The sequence below is a fragment of the Propithecus coquereli genome, unplaced genomic scaffold (assembly GCF_000956105.1).
Source record: "Propithecus coquereli isolate 6110/MARCELLA unplaced genomic scaffold, Pcoq_1.0 Scaffold181, whole genome shotgun sequence".
Lineage (NCBI taxonomy): Eukaryota > Metazoa > Chordata > Mammalia > Primates > Indriidae > Propithecus > Propithecus coquereli.
In genome coordinates this window covers 1,538,308-1,559,398 of record NW_012142857.1, presented here as the reverse complement: position 1 = coordinate 1,559,398, position 21,091 = coordinate 1,538,308, and positions in this window count along the sequence as shown.

Sequence of the window (21,091 nt, the reverse complement as noted above, 5' to 3'; positions counted from 1 at the left end):
AAAAGAGAGATCAAGGCAAAACGGGCTTTAACTATAAGAAGTCAAAGGACTTCCAAAATGTGGTTTCCAAAGTTCTATGATTTCACAATCCAAGGCAGACCCACAGAAGTAAGTGCATTTCTATGTTATTGTGACCAAAATGCTTAAAGATTTTATTTTTTATTCTTCAGTAGGTGTAACGGTACACCTGCTGCTGTAGTGACAGAAGTTGCCAGAAGTTTTTAAAAAAGGACTAATGTACAGGGCAGCTCTCATGGACTGAAACTGCAGGTCCTTCTCCAAATGTCTCCCATGTTTCCTTGCACTACTGGCAGGTGTCTAAAATGGCTTAAACAGAGGATTAATGGGAAATTGTCAATAGGAAATTGTCAATAGGAAAAGCAAAATGCAACTGCTCTTTGGATTTCTAGCATGCAGACTTACACTTACAATAAAGGGTGATGACTGTGATTCGATTTTTGTATAGGCTCTTCCATTGTATCACTGATTACATACCAATCCCAAAAGCAAACAATTCAGCATTGACCATGCCTCAGAGGCAAAAGCAACACATACTACATAGAATATGCTGTGGAACAAACCAGAAATATTCCCTTTACTTTAAATTATTAGTTTTTGTAAGAAGAAATTTAGATTCATGTCAGAACATGTTATGTTATCTTCGTGACATATTATATAGCACTAGGTGCCATAAGCTATATATAGTTCTCATTTTAAAATTGAGGTCAGTCAATCTCAACAGGCACTTTTATTAAGTTAAAGAACCATTTCAAAGATTATTATTAATAGGTGTCGATGCTGGGTGGGCTTAGTATGTAGCTCAGTACCTGGCACCCAATAAACACTTAGTAAATTAATGAATGGAGTCATGATCCTGTTGCCCAGAATAAGCACAATCTTTAGGTTACTCTTTTCTTCTTTTTTGACAAGGTGTGTTACACACTGGTGGGCTATGGGTGGCATAAGCTCCTTTAGACACTGAGCAGGAGTATCTGAATGGAGTGCCCCTGACCTTCCCACCATGCCTAGCACAACGTGGTGTGCTTCATGAACCTTCAGTAAAGACTCATGGGTTAAGTGATTGCAATTTCTGACCCCGCAATATTTCTCAAGACCAATTCTAGGACGGATCCCTCTGTTATTTTCTATGTGTATTGTAGAATATAAATTATACTGTCAATACAAAATAAATGGCATTAAACTTTGGATTTCAAGAAAATACCCTTAAAATGTCTCTTAGATAGCTTATCCCTGCTTTATGCCTCATTCCCAAATATCTCTTTCCTACTGTAATGACTCCTATAGATTTACTCTCCAAGATGGTTAGCCACTGGCTCTATTGCATTGTGTAGCCACAACGACAAATAAGGACTTTTTTTTTTTTGCCTCTCTATTTAAATATTTTCATCTTTCAGTTCCAGACTACTCTGTTTGATCCTCTGAGAAGGCAAATAATTTCTTCTGTCAATGGATATGATTCCCGAGAAGATATTGATGCATTTGGGAGTATAATTTGGCTGAGGAAGGAGATAACCTGAAACCACAAACCACCCTAAACACTCTATTATTAGCAAAGAGAAAAAAAGCCAAATTGAGTTGGAGAAAAGCCTCGCTGAATGATGAATTGCCAGACCTGTGAAGCTCGGGAGAATTCAGCCCATTCACCCCAGCTGCATTTTTATGAATTGTTGAGGAAAGAACTTTGAAATGGAAAGACTGATAGTCAGGATCCGAATGGCTGCATTTGCTCCCAAAGTGGCCTGAATCTTGAGAAACATGGCTGGGAAATTCACCCTGCACGTGTCACCGACCCAAGCCTTTATGTTGTTCTCCTCATGTAAAACTGCATCATCCACATTGTTGCCAGTACTTCTATTCCAATCTAAACTCTGGATTTACTTTAGGAATCGTAATTCCAGAACTTTCTCTGCTGATCAGGGTGGCAGTTGTCAATCTGGATAAAGCCTTTGACGCAACCTTACAACTTTTTATGCTCCTTTGGGTTTTTAATTCTCTTCGATGTATGGTTATGTGTATATTTGTCTTATTTTCTCCCTCCTACTTTTTTGGAAGTCTCTTGAGAGAAGTTTCTATAGCATCCATCCAGGTCTGGGTCCTTGATCATTAGTTCCAGGACCTCCCATGGATACCAAAAACCATGCATGCTCAAGTCCCTGATATAAAATGGCATGGTATTTGCATATAACCCATGCACATCCTCCCATACACTTTATATCATCTCTAGATTACTTATAATACCTAATACAGTGTAAAGTCTGTGTAAATGGTTGTTGCACTGTATTGTTTAGAGAATAATGACAAGAAAAAAGTCTGTACATATTCATTACAGATGCAATTTTTTTTCCAAATATTTTTGATTCACAGTTGGTTGAATCCACAGATGTGGAACCCATGGATACGGAGGGCCAACTGTATTTGAAACACAGAATTTATTGACCAAGAGAAATCTAGAGGGATGAAAACAAAGTAAATCCACCATATTTGGTTAATTGGAATGTTATAGTTGCCCTTAACTTCAGAGAAGATGTTTTAGAGGAGAGGTGAAAGTAGATATGGATTTTGAAGGGGCCAGGGATTTATCCTCTACAAATAGTTAAGTTTTTTAGATCCATCCAGCTGCCTCTCATGGGCAGAGACAACGTTTCTCACTGTTAACCTCACCTACTGTTTGCGCAGAGGAAGGTCAAATATGGCCTAAACCCCAATGATTAGAAGAGATCACTTCATATTTCTGAGTAAAGGATATGATGTCTGTCTGGGATATGTTTTGAAATATTCCAAAAAAAAAAAAACAAACCCAAATACTTTTATTTTTGTGTTTTTGGTGCAGGAAAATGGATGCAACAAGAATGCTAGAATGTTGAGGATGGCTCAAGGTGAGTGATGGTACATGGGGGTATACCATCTTTATGTATATTTTTATGCATTTTTGTGTATATTTGAAGGACTAAAAATTTTAAAAATTAGGTAAAAAGTAGAAAAAGAGAGAGGCTTACTTCCTCATCACCCTTAGAAACTGGCTTAGTGAGAGAAGAGCAGCTTTCTGCGACTTATCAGAATTTTTATGTAGTTTTTAAATAATTTTGTGTTTGTATAAGGGAATATCACAGGGGACATTAGGTTTTACTTCACTAGGTTCCCAAATCTGAAGACAAAGGGAGTTAGGTGTCCGTATATTCTGAGAGCGATGTCTGAACATCTATCTATGCTGTACTTGCCAGGAATATGGCTGTTGTGGGTTGAATTGTGTCTTATATATGTCTCTAGTTATTTCATCCAAATGTCTTAGAGAATTTTGGGCACAAAAATATCTATCAATAATTTTAGCTAGTTATGTGTTTTTTTATGTTCCTTGGATTTTATGCTATATCACAATTCTTTTCAATCATATATTTTTTTGAAAATGCATGAAAATGCATGAAGCACTTCCATGTTGGTGTGGGTGTGTGGTATGTGTAATTTTATCCTCTCAACAACCACATAAGTTCAAGAAGGCAGAGATTATTCCAAACTTTTAGCTCAAGAAATGGAGACTCAGAGAGATAGCTTCTGTAGTTAGTAAGTGGCAATGAAAGATTTGATCTACGATCTTCTTATTTCAAACCCAATGCTCTTTTTCTCCAACACTAGACTTTCTGTAACTGGGAATGTCTTGAGAGAGAGGGTCTTTGGGTGACTGGTAAATGATGACTCTGGTGGGAGAGTAAAGATTACCTGGCTGTGTCACATCCATGACGTCACATCTGTGTACAGAGCTCGAAAGGGATATATGTGTGCTCATGCATGAAGTCCATATCCATGTTCTTGTGTCCTGCTTAGGGTGGGCATCCTGCATTATCTAGTAAATCCCCTGTCACTGAAAGACAGAGGCATGGCTGACATTCCATATTCATCCCTTCTCAGATTCCGGCAACCAGGCATCATCATTGCTCATACACAGAAATGTTTTCCCAGCCTCCCAGCAGAAGACCATGTGCTCTGAAATGCAGCCTTGAGCCTAGTGATAAATTTTCCCAGAGCAACCCACACTCTTTTGCCTGTGACCAATTGCCTGTGACCAATTTCAAGTCCAGCTGGCTAGGCTTAGGGGTATGGTTGGAAGCCTAAAAAGACTCTGTCTTGATGTAACACAAATATGCGGAGTCATAATACTGGTCTTGGCCTCCCCAGCCCTTTGCTCGACCCCAGTGAATGAGCTGGCTGTGACATAAGCTCTCCTTGCTTTCAAGGTCTCAGCTCATACCCAGAGATTCATCAACCAAGCTGGTTCTGATCCACCTTCAGTCACTGAAGTCTAAAGTCATTTAATTCATGGAGCCTCAGTTTCCTCATTTGTATTAATAGAATGAAATTGTCATTTCCTCTTTACAGAGTTGTTACGAAGATTAAGGGAGGTTGTGTATAGAAAGCACTTGTCACTGTGCCTAGCACAAAGTATCACCTCAATAAATGGTGCCCACGATAATAATAATGATAATGAATTATAAACATTACTTATTCTATTGCAAACCATCACATCTTGGAATTTGAACTGGCTATCTGCCTACTTGAGTTTACCTAAGTTTTCTTTGGCTTCATGCAAATTTTGTGAGCTAAAGTGCATCACATCTCCCATTATTTTTTTCTGCCAAATAAACATCTATTTGTAGTCAAGCTCTGTGCTGGGCACTGTGGGAGTTACAAAGAAGAGAAAGGTGCAATTCTAGACTTGTAGGAACATTGTCTTCCAGCAGAGGCAAGGCATATACATATTAACTGTTAGATAACAATACAGCCTGCTGATAAGCTAGCAAGGTGGAAGAAACCTTTCTTCCAGTTGCACTGAACCTTGCCCTCTCCTTAAAAGATCCCCCAGCTGCCAATCACCAGCTTTGGCCCCAAGAGCTTAAGCATGTTTCTAAATGGAAGCTTCACTGGGACATAGTCTTTTCTACTTGTAGAGGGAGCTGTAGTTTGCAAATTGAAGGTTATCTGAAGATATGTTAGGGAGGAAAAAGGGGATCATTATAGAGGCTTGGGTGCCACCAGCATACACCCATACATGTCCCCAAGACTCCCCAAGTTCAATCTCCTTGAAATGAGCTTGCTCACCATCTTACAAAAAATACATAATTGCATGGCCATTTTCTCAATCATAATCTGCTCCGGAATACAGAAGAAACGCTACCTCGCCAAAGGAAATAAGACATTGGCAATCAACATGTCTCCTCAGACCTTGTCAAAGAGCCATAACTGGAACAAAATAAACAAAGAGATCATCAAAACACTTCTCTTCCCTTTCCCCTTGCTTGTCTCCTTTTTTCTTTCACTTTGAATGCTCCATTAGAGTGCAGAAGATTTCACAGTTTTCTCCAGCTCTGGAAAAATCGTTAGGCCCTTCTGCTGGTCGGCTTTGGAAACATTTGGAACAAATTATCTCTACTTTTGGAATCTGAATAAAGGAATGTGAGCCTCACTAGAGAAATGTGCAATCTAGGGCGGGATTCGCAAAATGGTTTAAGGTTTGCTTTTGCACACATACTTTTTTTGAGTTTGTTTGGGTTTGGAACATATTATAAGAAAAATAACAAGACTTACAATTCCTTTGCTTTTCATAAAAACCCATTGGCCCCTCCCCTGATGCTCTGCCATCACCCTGCTGGAGCTCCCATGTTTAGTGTTAAACATGTGCTTCTTACATAACATGAAATCTACCAGTTAGGGTCAAGGGAGAGGAGAGAGATTTTCTGGGAATCTATTGTTGACCCAATCACAAATTGAAACCTTTTGTTATGCTACCAACTTCATGATGTCCAAATACGCCTCCAAGAAGTTGTCGGGGCTCCTGAGGGAGTTACCGAGATTTCTTGAATCTCAATACTGGGTTGTCATACCTTAGCCCACAAGCAGCTGTGTCAGGGCATAGCCTCAGGGAAACGTAAGCCCTGGGAAGGTTCTCACAGAGTGGCTTTTGTCCTGTGCTGCTTCTCACATCTTTGCCCATCCTTCCTGCCCTCTGGCCCTGTGGCTGATGTTTAGCCACAAAAGGACAGACAGCCTGCAAGGCTGAGGCCGAGAGATGACATAGATCTCCTACCCGGGCTACAAGCAGCTTCCCCTAAGATGTTCTTCCTGGGGTCTCTAGGGCCACACTGCCTTCCTGCTATGCAGACACAGCATCTTCAGGAGGATGACTTCGAAAGGCACTCACTTTCATACAAGAAGCAGGAATAAAGAGTCAGATAATCAGGTCTGGGAATAAGGGTAAATGAAGAGGGTCAGGAAGGGTCAGTTGTAGAATCTCTGTTCCAAAAGGAAGAAAATTCTTATGGAGCAACTTTTTTTTTTTTCCGTTTTGTTTTTTCAGTTGCCAAGAGAGCTATGGTGACCGCCCCTGCTTAATTTTCTAGACGGCATATTTCCAACATCCTCTTCAGTTATTCCCATACAAACTTATCTGTCAAATCATGTTCTTTGCATTTTTAATTCAGAAAAAGGTAGACACCATGACATTTCCATTGTTTGCAGAGCCTCATTCAGAGGTTCTCCATGAACTCACCAATCCCTGTCATTTCCTTCCCTCACCCCAACTTTGTAAGGTAAATATGCATCACACCAACCAGTGACATGACAAAAGGGCCTGGGCTAGGCCATCGACTGATGGACAAATGCATAAACAAAATGTGGTCTCTCCATACAATGGAATGTTATTCAGCTTTGAAAAGGAAGAAAATTCTGACACATGTTACAATGTGGATGAACTTTGACAACATTATAACAAATGAAATAAACTAGCACAAAGGACAAATATTGTATAACTCTACTTATGTGAAGTATCTAGAGTAGTATAATTCATACAGACAGAAAGAATAGAGGTTACCAGGAGCTGGAGGGGGTGGGGGAGAGGGAATGGGGGTTATTTAATGGGTAGAGGGTTTCTGTTTGTCATGATGAAAAAGGTTTGGGGACGGATAGTTGTGATGGTTGTACAACGTTGTGAATGCACTTAATGCCATTGAACTGTACATTTAAAAATAGTTAAAGTGGCAAAATTTGTACGTATATTTTGCCACAATAAAAAAGTGTCTGGACTATTGATTTACAGACTCTTATTACTGGAGAAAGAATTCCAAATGCATTCTTTGGGAGTAAAGAAAAACATTAATTACATTATGGCCACTATCAAGTAGGTGAAATAGCTCATGATAGAAAATTGTGGTGCTTAAAACCTTGCTCGAATCAGGGACACCTTGGATCGAGCATGTGTTATGAAGAGTAGGACTGTGTAACTCTGCACTCCCTTCACTGTCAGGAATTTCACAGTGAGGGCAACGTGTGTGTGAGCACATATCTCAAATAGAGAAGGGGGAAACTAAGTCCTGCTCTGCAAGTCCTTGCTACTGTAAGGAAAGCCAGCTCTCTGTGTTCCTGCTCTGTACCCTCACTCCCATGGAACATCCTCTAGTAAAATCTAGACTGGGAAATATGGTTTAGGCGTGAAGCTTCCTACCCCAGGGATTGAGTGAGGGTAGGAAATGTGTAGAGCCTGCCTGAGGACCACTCCTCCCAACTGTACTGGGGAAAGACGTGCCTGGATAAAGATCTGCCTTAGTTTCTTAGTGCTTGGGCTCTGGAAGCACGAGAACAAGAGCTGCACCCTTTCACACAGGAACTCTGCTCACTAGTAAAATGTGACCCCATGAAGACCCTTGCCTCTGGACAATTCGATAAATACCTCCTTTCTGTGAGTGCCTGGAGAGTGGGGAGATTTCTAGAAAGGGGTGGTTGGAGGGGCAGAAACGTTTTTGCTCCTCTCCCCAACATAACTCACTTGCAGCCTGGAGTCCTTTCTCTGCTCCATCAGCACTATCCCATACATTTTGGGCTATTGATGATATAATCTCAAAATTCAGTGGGTGCCTCTATAGTTTGGAGAAGGTGCAGAGAAGCCAAAGGAGGTGCCACCAAGAGAAAGAGGGAATCACTACTCATGAGGATCCCAGCTAGATCGTGGGACTGAGGAGTAAAACCTGTTAAGAACATGTATTAGAGTGGAAACACTTATAATAGAAAACTGTGGTGCCTGGAACTTGACTCACATCAGGTATATTTTTGATAGAGCATCTCATCATTTTTCTTTCTGGTTAGAAAGAGGAAAAAAATGGTTTAAAATAAATAGTGTCATCTTGGTAGTCTCTTTAATTCAGAAAGATGGTAGCAAAATGTGAAAGGCCACCCAACTAGATATCAGGAGGCCTGGGTTTGAACACAGGCTCTGCCAGTGTATGTGGCTCTGAGTCAATCACATCCCTGCTTGAATCATCAGCCTTAATCTGGAGCAGTGGTGTAAACCAGAGTGTGCTTCGGAATCACTTGGAGTGTTTTCTAAAAACCCAGTGAGATTGGCCTCTATCAAAAAATCCCAAAACATCAAATGCTGGTGAGGATGCGTAGAGACAGGAACTTCTTACACTGCTTAGTGCAACCTCTGTGGAAAAGAATTTGGAGATACCTCAGAGAGCTAAAAATAGAAATACCATTTGATCCAGCAATAGCACTATTAGGCATCTACCCAAAAGAGCACAAAACATTCTACGATAAAGACATCTGCACTCGAATGTTTATGGCAGCACAATTCACTATTGCAAGGATGTGGAAACAACTCAAGTGCCCGTCAATCCGTGAGTGGATTATTAAAATTTGGTATATGTATACAATGGAATATTACTCAATCATAAGAAACAACGGTGATCTAGCACCTCTTATACTTTCCTGGATTAAACTTAAGCCCATTATCCAAAATGAGGCACCACAAAGAGCGGAAGAATGGGCTCCACTTGTACTTGCCATCAAATTGGTACTAACTGATCAACACTAGGGTGATCACATGGCAGTAATACTCTCCAGGGATTAGGGGGATTTGGGTCGGGGGGTAAATCCACAACCAAAGGACATAGGGAGCATTGTAGGGGGCAAGGGCATGCCTTTAACCCGCACTTGGGTGAGGCAAAGACATAAAGTGTAACCATAATGTTTGTACCCTCATAATACCCTGAAATGAAAAAAAAAAAAAAAGGATTTATGCCTGGGCTTCACCTCCACTTACTGACTAAGACTTTGTATGTATGCGTTGGTGCAGCAAGAGTTGGGGAGTGTGTTGGCGGGGGAGACATGGGCACATAGGTTTCAAAACAGCTCCCCTGATAAATCCATGGGCATCCCTGATGAGCATCCACTGGTCAAAATTACAGCTTAGGTCACTTCCAATTCCAGTATTCCTATGATTTTATGAAAAACAGAGACTGAATACTTACTGAGACCATTACACACAGCTATCACAAGGATCAAATAAGAAAAGAATGCATGTGGATGTCCTAGAATATAGTGTTGTACAAATGGAAGCAATTATTAGTGCTTGCATAATTCTGTGCATTATCCAAGTAGTTCATCAAATATTAACCAAACTCTCTTTGATTAGAAATTCTGCAATGTAAGGCCAGGGAATAGGATCTACTTGGCACTTTTGTTTGAGTTTCTCCCATGGAAAGGATTTACCAGTGTCATAGTACCCTTGTTTTCTGATAATGTGAATGCATGTAAGCCATGTGAGGGCAATCCTATAAATGCACCCATTGCTCAGCAAAGGGGAGCCATGGAACACCTGTTATCTATCTAAAAGTCTACCCATTTTCCCACCTCAGAAGCTGTGTATCCTGAAAGTTTCTGGTCATTTGGGTGTGGGTCATTGATATTGTCATCACCCTTTCCCCAGAAGCTGAGAGCCACCCCCTGCCCTGGCTCCTGGCATGGCTCTGGAGGTAGAGTTCTTAGCATGCTACAAAGGAGGGAAGTCTTTGCCTAGAAACCTTCATTTCCATTGAGCTAATGAGAGCGCTGTCACCTAAATTTTCATTGTTTTAAGAGCAAGTGCAGGCTGACAGTTTCCTTTCAAGCTTGAATGATGAAGAGAAAACATCCCACAGCCTCATCTGGCTGGCTTGCTGCGAGGTAATGAGCCCTGCGCAGCACCCATCTTTGCTAGACTGGGATGACCTTATGTCTGGTAATGCACTGGGGAGGAGTGAAAAATGCACCGCAGGTCCCGCCAACAATTCCCCCAGGATGTGCTGAATGTGCCAAACAGTTTAGTAAATAGATCTCGAGTTACCGTGTTGAAACATATTCCAACATATTGCGACAGAGAATGTCTCAATCTAAAGGTCATACTTTACTTTGCAAAGACCCGGTGGAAGGGGCTTCAGGGTGGGGGTGGGGAGGCTGGAAAGGGAATGTCATGGAGGTGAGGGTCAGGAGATAAAATATTCATAGCATGTAAAAACAAATTTCACAACCTTCCCTGGCTAATTGCATTCTATTCTCAGTCCAGACAGGGCATTTCATTTGCTGCCAATCTTTGATCCAAGACTTGCTGGAATTTCTTGGGATAGGGTATCAGCCCTGGGGGGTGGGGAGGGCGGAAGGGGAGCTGAGCTTGTCCTGCATAAGCCAGGAGGGTGTGACCTGATGGGGTGAGGCCAGGATGGAGTTCAAAGGCTCCAACTTGCCTGGCTTCTTGTTTTGTTTGTTTTTGGAGTCCTTGGGGAGGAATAAAGAAGAACTTAGAGATGTGAACCTTGTTTAAAATAATTGAGATCTCTTGGGTGTGGAGAAGAGTAAAAAGATTGAAAAAACTCAGATTGAGGCTGGTTTTGCATGTACAAGGAATCAGAGGCTGCCTCCACGGTGTGGTTTGAAAAACACCTGGAGAAGGGGCACCCTGTATCCACCATTATGGTTTCACTACTGAGGCTCCTTAAAAAAGTGCTCTACTTTGATTCAACATATACTTGTGGATTTGTTGGACAGCTACTCTGTTCCTGGTGATGAAGGGTATGCATACCTCGGTACCTATCTTCGGGGAGCTTACTCCGATTTGATTGTTGGCCATATGCCCCACTAACCCACTAAGCACAGTGTTTTTTGTGCTTTCAAATTATAATGTCTCTTTCACGTTTTCTCTTTTGCCCTCAAATGGAGTTCAATGGTCATCTCTGAGGAGAGCAATGAAAACTGGAGGAAAAAACCTGCTGCTTCTCAATGTCTATTAATGCAAAAGCCCCAGAAACCATGATGTATTTTTTTGTGGTGGGAGGCAGAGGGGATGGCTCAGGCTACATACTGGTGTTTGGAACCTGCCTTGGCAAATGAGTTCATTGACATGAGAACCTTAATTTAACTGCGTGGCTGCACAGGAAGTCCCTGGATGCTTGGGGCACCTCAGTTTCTAGAACACTTGACTCAATGTCATTAAGTTGAACCCTATTAAATTGCTGATATTTGACTGTTTTTGACCTACACGAATGATAATTTTGTAGGGTTCAACCTAATATAAAGCAGAATTTGAAAGCACCAGGATGAAAGCAAACACAATCAGAAGAAGGAGAGGGGAAAATATGGTTGGGTTTAGGAATTTAGACTTCTTAAGTCTCCATTTCCCTCTGCTCTTCCCTTTGCCCTTTCCACACTTGTTAAATCTTTATGGGCAAATACTTTAAGGGAGGATGTAGCAGCTGGCTGAGAGCAAGACTCTAAAAGATGAGGCTTAACACAAAGGGGTGGTTCTGGGGAGAGGCCTGATAAGAAACAGGGAGAGACCACTGGGAAGGGGAGTGGACATGGCAAAAGACAAATTTTACCCTTTCGCAAGTCTGTGAATAATCAGTTCACTGAGGTTACTGTTCCAACAGTCTCAAAGTGTCTGCATTAGTTAGAATGCATTCATGAACACGCATAGTATTTATGCAGCAAAATCCCAGCTTGGTTCCCATCACAATTTATTTACCTTGTAAAAATAGCCTTGTGAGGTCCACAGTTATGAATTACACCCCTCAACACCACTATGCATTAGGATGCAGCCGGGTGGTATTTTTGCTCGTTTGTTTGTTTTGGGTTTATATTAAGCAGGACCAAAAGAAAATTATTTCAACTTGGCATCCTTCTCTGTTGTCTCATTTTGTGTTTCAAAACAATTCTTAGAAAAAGGTTTGTGTGATGTCCAATTTATCAATTCAGGAATTGAGGAAAATGGGTTATGTTGGATGATTTTTAAGGTTTTTCCAACTCTAGGAGCTTCAGATTCTACGATGTAGTAGAAAAAGCACTGGTCTGGGATTCAGGTGACCGAGGTTTCAAGCCCACTCTGCAAACATAACTGTGTGGGCTTGAGAGGTAGGCTTAAGGGAAACTATTTTGTTAATCCATAATAGAAGAGGATTCGATCAGATATCTCATTATAGTTCAACCCAAAATTTCTTGAGCGGCTGAAAAGGAAAGAGAATTTCCTAATTGCAAGTGCGAGAAGAGGAGGAAAATGACATTTACTGACCCGATGTGTTATGAATCTACCCGAAAGGTCAAACAAATGTGTAACATTTATCAAATCGATTGGGTTCACTTTGATGGGAAATTCTACATGTCAGAATGTTATAAAAGTCCCATTCTACCCTTCTGTGTGGAGTTGATGTCATAAGCCAATTGTCAATAGGTCCACTCTTGGAAATGTTTCTTTAAGCCCTCAATTAGTGTTCACTATTATTCCTTACTTGAAAACAAGAATTAACTTTCTGAGTCAGTATTCTCTCTAAGTGGCCACAACCTCCAAATTCCAGGTTCTAACCACCCTGACCTAACCACCATATGTTCGACACTAAATTATATGATTTATTCTATCCACGAATATAAGGAGTGACAATCCCAACCAGGAGGATATTTTTGCAGCTGGATAAAATGAAAGAGATGAAAGCATTTGCCATGTATTTCTACTTTGGACTATTCCACAATAAGCCTTTGGAGAACAAAGTGTTATTCTGCTTTCTGGAATCAAAATCACCTAAACTCTTAAATATGTGCTCTGCTATCAAAAGCATCACTGATAGATCAGAATAATTCTCTTTATCCCCCCACCACCATGTCTCCACTCCATTCTCAACCAAAAACCAAACTAAAATAAAAACACCAGACTGTCGAAGTTTTCAATGACACAGTTGATAGGGCATTATAGAATTAGCCAGACAGAACATGCCAAAACCTCTCCACCTTCCTACTGACGGGTGCCCTTAAGGAGTCTCTCCAAATGTCCCTCTGCTCTTTGCAGCAGCTCTAAAAATAGCGGCTGACTGCTCAGTACAGGTGCTGTTTGTGCAAATGTTCTCTTTGCATTTAGCCTGCCTGCCTCCGTGATTAGCGCTCTGCAGACACACAGCATCCCCCGGACTCTGCTGTGTCAGCTCTTCTTCATAATAGCGCGGGTGCTGGAGGATAATTCCGGGACTGCTGTTTATAGGGACTGTCTCTCCCTCGGAACACAGAGCAGGCTTTCTTCTCCTCTCACCCCATCATGAGGGGCTTCACCATCCAGAACAGCTTAGAGGGAACTTCAGGATGAGTCTGCAACTATAGTACCCCACAAAATGGACTAGCATTTTAAAATGCATCCACTTTCTACATAGAACTAGGATGCATGGGTGAGGAGTAAAAAATCAAGAGGCTAAAAATGTAGGTCTGTCCTTAGTTGTTGTTCCTTCTGGACATTGCAGTAATTATATTCATAAAATATTAAGGTGATTTTTTCCGGATATAAGCTCAGAAGTCATCGGGTCTCCTGGTTGTGGTTGTTGAGCCTTAGTTTGCTTACCAATCACCTAGTAAGCTTATATCACATGCCAGTGTCCATGTCCCGCCCCTTAATATTCTGATTCAATAGATCTTGGGGAATCCCAGGGATCTTCCTTTATAAACACGGACCTAGATAATTTAGATGCGGTTGGTCGTCAGACCAAATTGTGAGAACCACTTCTCCCAACCAATTCTCCTACATAAACATGAGAAAACAAGTCCAGAATGTGGAAGTAATTCCTTAACTAGGGCTGCAGCTAGAACCCTGGTTCACTATCCTGTTGCCCAGAATTCTTTCTGTGTGAAATCACATGGTTTCTACTCAGTTCAAGCCCATGAACACTGGTCATGCAATGTTCATGCGGATGATGTTGTAATCAAGTTCAAAGGCACTTTCAGACGAGAGGGCAGCTTTCCCTCCTGACAGAGAGTAGGTGGTGTAGCCATATGTCCTGACCACTGAATCTGGGAGGTTCTTTTGACCAGCCACTGCACCTTTCTCAGCATCATATTTCAAAACTAGTGTAACAAATCAGCTGCCTTTTCCTACCTTAGGATGGCAATCAATGTAACCTGCCTGACAGTACTTGAGCTGGCTCCTTAAGTGGGGACTCAACTCAAAGCCCAGGACAACTCAGCCACTGACACTCCCATGGTTTTATCCAGGCTTAAAAGACCCTGCACCAGGGCCACTGGACCACAAGCAAGGTCAGTGTGATGTACTGCAAGGTATTAGCCTCCAGTGTCTGTGATTTACAGAGGAGCAGGAAGACACTCTTGCCAAAACACACAGATGATCGTGACTGTGGGAAATTTCTCCATCAGGGAGTCATGTCTTTGGGGAATAAGCCCTTCTGGATTTTCTTTTTTACCATCCCCCGTGAACGAGCTTCTGTTTTCTGACTCATGTGACTTGGGTATTCGACAGTCATCGGCTCCACCTTGGGAAAGAGATCTTGCCCACGGGTTAAAGGGTACAAAGCTTTGAGCTCTAACCTTTCAGAAACTAAAAGCTATGCCAAAAATTAGAGATCATCCAGTCCAGACTCCTTATTAAGAATAATTCTACCCCCCTACTTAGCTCACAGGTCCAGGAACAAGAGATAAAGCACATGAATAAGCTTCATAATCGTTTATAAGTCTGTACTTGTGAAAGTAATGTTTATTTTTTGTAATAATTATTTAAAAAACCAGAAAACTCAAGCCACTTCAGTGAATCTGCCTGAAGTCTCATAACAATTTAATGATGGTGTCTGGTCTTCTGGCTCTTGGAAAGAAAACTTTTTCCAACATGTCAGTCACAGATTTTCCAGTTTTGCAAAGTATCAAACCTATCACAAGATAACCTATGTTTCTCTTCTCTCCTGTATGTAACAGAAAAAAAGAAAGCCTATTAGTTGCTGATGTTCTGTTTGTAGTAGAAGCAAAGGAGAAACCCAGTACTTTTGGAATAAAACAGTTGTATACCCTACTGAAGCTATTTATCTACAATTACTGCCCCCGGCACAGTGATGTGAGGTGAGCGTAGTTTGATGGCGTTGAAATTGTGGGCAATTGCTGATCAAGTGTGTTGGCAGGGGGCCTGGATTGAGAGAACAAAGTGTTTACTGGAATAAGGCATCTGATCCAGGCAAAGTCTGCAGCCGATTTGGTCTTCAGAAGCCCAGATTGTCTTGTTCATTCAGTCAACAGTATTTACTGAGTCTCTCCTAGGTGTCAGATGTGTGCTATGATCAGGCTAATGGACAAGATGGCCATGGCCCCTGTTGTCCTGGTGCTGTGGCCTCCTGGATGGTGTGTACCAATACATAGATGATCCCCATCAGGATATATGTGTGAGTACTATCATATGGGGAACAGAGACTGCCTAGCTAACCAAGACTGGGCAGTGTAGGAGGGGTCAGGGAAGTCTTCCTGCATGAGCCATTCATTATATGTCTGACACTACACTAGATGTTAGGACTGTAACAGACACAAGGATTAGAGTCAGGAGTCAGAAAGAAGAGCTGGGCACATGGAGAGACTGGAGGTCAGGGTCAAGGTGGGCAGAAATCATACGGGTGAGAAGGCTTCCCCCACGTGGGAGCCAGCTTGGAGCTCACCTGGCAGGAGTGAGGAGCATGCTACAGAGGCAGGTCTCTGTGTCCTCCACTCAGAGTTGGAGTCTCCTGTCCCTTTGATGACTTCCTCATCCCCATGAGGTCAGGAGTGAGAGACTCAGAACCTGGCTGTGCATCTGGCCCTTGCTAGCATTCAGCAAGGCCTCCTTGGAAAGAAGCAAGCTGACTGGTGCTGAGTGATGCCCACAGCCTGGGGAGGACCTGCAGAAGATCCCTTTTGCCCAGGAAACAGGTGTGTGGGGTCGCAGTGCAAGGCACGGGCCCCAGGCTGACCAGTGCCAAACCAGGGACGTTAGGATATTATTGGCTTGTGGCGCCCTCCCTTCCACCACAGGTGCCTGGGGTGCTGAGGGCAACTCTCTCAGAGCTTCTCCAGGACAGCACTGCCCAAGCACAGCTTCATTTCCCCAACATCAGACAGAGGCAGCTGGTAGAGTGGAAAGGGCACAGTGGTTGTCACTACACCTGCCTGAGTCCAGGTCCTGAAGCTTAAATAGGAAGGCATACAGGGTCTGTCTGGAAAGTATCCAGCTGTGTAATATATTCTCATATGACCTCGTATGTGAAGGTCTCAGTGCCCTCCAGGACATGTACCAGGCTCCATAAACAGTAGCAAATTGTCTTATGTCCTCGTCTATACCTTGTCTTGTTCTCCTTGGTTCCCGCAGACAGTTTCTAAAAGGTCTCTCAGCTGTTCTCTAGCCAAATAAAGGGTTAATGACTGCAATTGGATTAATGTGTTTTCCATTGTAGGGATGTCTTAACCCCGAAGTCACCATAACTTCCCTGGAAGGACTAGTTCTCTAGTGGCAGATTAGTAACAAACAAGGAAAAGCAATTTTTCACTGAGAGGCCTCTTCTTGATGCCTTAAATCTTAGCATCTACACAAAGGGCTGACGAATAACTTAATCACCCCCCTGCCTTCAGAGTACTAGGGCTTGGTGGGGGGCTTACATCTGAATCGCTGAGGGTCTCACGGTGTCATTTCTCTGCACTTCGAAATTGCCCCCTGCAAGATAGCGTCATGGACCAGCGTCTTAGGACCAGAACTTGCCATAGGGCTCAGGTGGGGCAGGGCCAATGCAGGATGCAGGTGTCTCTTGGGTAGGAGAAGGGCAGAGAATCCCAGCTTAGATTCACACATTAAATTTAGAGCACAATGAGAAGGATCAAAGGCCAGCAAATGCATTCCATGCACCAATATCTCCAAACATCCCTCCACCATATCCCTTCTGCATATGAAGGTCTTTCTTAAGAATGATATCTATGTATGTAGAGAACTTTTTCACAGACCTGCTCACTTGGGCTGTACAATAGTCATCAGCTGCCCTGAGCCTGTGCCCCTTTCTTCCCATTGAAGCTTGTCCCCAAGGAGGGCAGGGGCTGGGACAGACATCTCAATGCCGGGAAAGTCATCCCAAACCTGTGTCTTTCCTCTCATGGACTGGTAAGGGCAAGACGCTTTCCCTAAATGCTTCTGGCTGGTTCTCTCCAGATTCAGGCTAGAGCCCAAGCCTCCCTGCAATGTGTCTGTCCCTTGGGCCTTTGTTGCCACCTCCCTGGTGCTGGGAGCCAGCTGCCTCCCACTCCTGGAAGCCTGCCAACATCGCCCTCCAAAGAGGCGCGTCTCAATCAAGTTATTTATTCACCTAATCAAAAAGGAAATAATGTATACAATTTACAGTCTTTCCCAGGTCCTAGCTCCCGCGGAGGCTGGGGAGGGGGATACACAAACGAAAGCAGAGCTCTCGAGGTGGGGGGCTCTGATCGGAAGATGAGCCAGGAGTCGTGTTATCCATGTGGCCCAGAGTCCCCCACCATGAGCAAAAGGAGGAAATGGACAAAGCATGAGGCTGAGCTTGGATTGAGGCTGCGGATAATGTCATTAGAAATAAGCCAGGGGTGGGGACAGAAGGGGAACCATGTGCTGAGCCCAGGGCATTCAGAGTGCGGGGCCCAGGGACTCCAGAAACCCAAAAAGCGTGGCAAAGGCTGGAGGCACAGAGCTGGCTGCCTTGGTTAGGTGTGGCTTTCTAAAGCCCCATGTTTCTTCCTGCCTCGGGACTCTGACCAGAAATCATCACTCCCCCAGATCCCAACCTCCTTACATTTTGCCAGCTCTTGTTCATCTTTCAAATCTCAGCTAAAATGACACTTTGCAAGGGAGGCCTTCTCTGGCCTTCCAGTCTGGAACAGGTGCCCCATTATTCTCTCTCACAGCATAACGTTTTACACTGTAAATGACACAGGCATTTGCAAACTTATTTGCTTAAGAACTAATTCCCACAGTGGATTATAAGCTTCATTGGGACAGAGACTGAAATCTCTTTTGAGAGCTTTGAGAGTTTAGTATAATGCCTGGCACTTAGTAGATGTTCAATATCTATCAGTTGATATCATGATATACTGCGTGGGTGGTGTGTCCCATGTTTTAACTCTCCATTTCAATGCTTAATCTATCTATCTAGATTTAAAGTTCCCCGAACAAAAGGGGATATTCCTCTCATGGTGCTTCATATTCCTACAGAGGCTAGCAAGGTAAATTATAATCTCAGGCGGTTTTAATATCAACACAATAGTGCACATAGTCAGGGCTGGAAGAAGCATTAGAATGCAGTGGTTAGGAGCTTAGACTTTGGTATCAGCCGAACCTAGGTTCCGATGGCTTGGCTTCTTTGTGTCTCAGTTTTCCATCAGTGACCAGGGGAATGCCCAGCTCCTAAGTTGGCTGTGACTGTAAATGAAGACCCCATGATAACTGCAGGTCTATTGCGTGGACACTCCTCAGCCGGGGGTTTCTCTAGCTCACTCTCCGAAGGAGAGCACAGAGATTCATGTTGGCTTTTGGAGCTGCCCTCATGGAGCAGTGGCCTCGAACTTGTTCTTGAAGGGTGGAAAAGGCTTGGGAGTTGGAGGTGAAGGAAAAGGCGGTTCTGCCCATTAGGGAGCCCCGAAGGAAGCCCTGCGGGGGAACAGAGTCGTTCAGGCCACATGTGTAGTTGGTGACACACAGGGCGGAGCACCCAGTGTATTGCCACGCTCTCCTTGGCACCTCACTTCACCATTTTCACATTTGTAAATTTTCAAAGGTTCAGGGAAGTCCCTGCATCATGAAGAGTCTAAATTCAGGCTCTGCCAGATCAAGAAACCCGTAGGAAAAAGAAACTTTTATATTGAATGCCCTCAAGCAATCAGTTTCTTTGGAACATACAATCCAATTTCCTGTGTTAGATTTCAGATGCTAGGAAGGCTGATTCATCTAATGAAAGAACGAGCTGTGCGACTTGAGCCACCTCACCTTCCTGCATCCGAGTTCCCCGACTCTGACCTCCCCTTCCCTTGGGCTCACCACCCCCGCAGCACCGCAGCGCAGGCAGCCTCCCAGGGGCTGTCATTGTTTCTGCTTCCAAGGGTCCTTTTGGACTGAGACATCAGGGGGCCCTTCCTTGGGATTTCTCAGGAAGGAAAGCTGGAGACAGAGCCCACATCCACCTGCTAAGAGACTGAGGTCAGAGGAATTGCCATAAAGACTCTGCCATGCCCTATCTTGGTGCCTTTCTCCCCCAGGTACTCCTCTGACTCTACAGCCTCCCAAGCCAGGCAAGAGGTAGGAATGGCACGGGGAGGAGGGTGTACCTGCTCTTCCTGGGGTCTCTGCCTGAAGACGGACACAATCTTTGTATCTTCAGTGTTAGGTGTCTTAACGAGAATAAGGCAGGGGCTTGCTAAATATTTACGGAGGTCTTACTGAGAGCACATTGGGCAGTGTATCTTGAACAAGGGCAAGGTGGCTTTACCCTATGCTTTAATGGGTTAAAATAAGACTGATCTTGTTTTCCTGAAAAAAAAAAAAAATGCCAGTCATCCCCAGGATGGAGGAAAGCCTAAAGGGTAAGGAGGTTTCCTTGTCACTTGATTCTTCAGCCTCTGTACCTCGAAGACTGCATCTGGCCTCTCCCGTTGAGCTTCCTCCCAGCACACAAGCACACGTTTGAGATGTGCCATGTAGTTAGGCCTGTGCTGGTCAATGGGACGGAGAGACAAGTAGGGCAAGCTTCCTGCCATCGCAAGGATGTGCATCGATGACTTTAGATCTCCTGCCACTCTCTCGACTAAAAGGGAGCCTTGGGCCTTCCAAAAGACTGTAATTCCCCTCTTAAATTTTCAATAATAAAAGCAGGATGGGTGCAAAAGTGGAGGCAAGGGAAACAAACCCCCTTTTCTAGGAGAATAGGAACATCCGATCACACATACACACAAATAATCTTATGTCAAGAACAGGTTGGATATTTAGACTATGCCATTCATGTTCCTAAGCACTCACTTGATGTCCAGCACTGTTCTGAGCACTGTGCATGTGTCAACTAGTTTGATTCTCACAATAACCTTATGGACTGTCTGCTATTGTTATCCCCATTTTATGGGTGAGAAAACTGAGGCACCGGGAGGGATGAGAAGCTTATGAAATATTACGTAGCTAGAACCAGGGTTTGAACTCAGGCAGCCTGACTTCAGGATTAGCAATCGAGAAGATAATTTGGTCACTTTATAGACCTGATCAGAAATGGTGTAAATACGGGGAGGGGAATGGGATCTTTGAGTGTGAGTCCCCTTCAAGCTACTGATTGCCTCTGTGACCCTGAGCAGGTCACTTCTCTTGGGTCTCAGGCCCTTTAGCCGTAAAGAAAGAAGGTGGGAGCAGTTTAACACCAGCTCTTCCTTCGGCTCTATTCCCCGGATTCCCAGCATGGAGCAGGAAGGGAGGCCATCGCAGCCTCTCTCGAACCCCATCCTGGAAGTGGGCATCTCTTCTCCCTCTTTATAAAGATACCTCTACTGCCCTCAATAGAAGAGAATACCCTTAGCTCACTGAATTAATTTGTTCAGCATGGATGCCGTCCAATTCGTTAGCTCCGTTTGCCCCAGGGAAAGCTGCCCCATAGGAAACCAAAGGCCTCATCAAATGTGACGGCATAAAGCCAGCTGCACGGCACCAGCAGGTGCCCATTTGTCTTGGGCACCAACCCTGGGCATGGGCTGGGTGTGGGCGCACAGCGGGTGTCCTCGGCGGGCATCACTACCCAGGCCAACCGGCTTCCCTGGGTCTTTTGTCGTGGGGCAGGAGCTCCACACCTGCGTCAGCCCGAATTCCGCCCCTGTGGTCTGCAGCTCAGGGACGTGACGCTGGGGAGGGGGCGGGGTGAGGCCTGGGCGCTCTCTTTGGCTAAGCAGACTGGAAAACGTGAAATTAACACACATTGTTTGTTTCCCGCTCTCAGCCTTGCCTGCACAATAG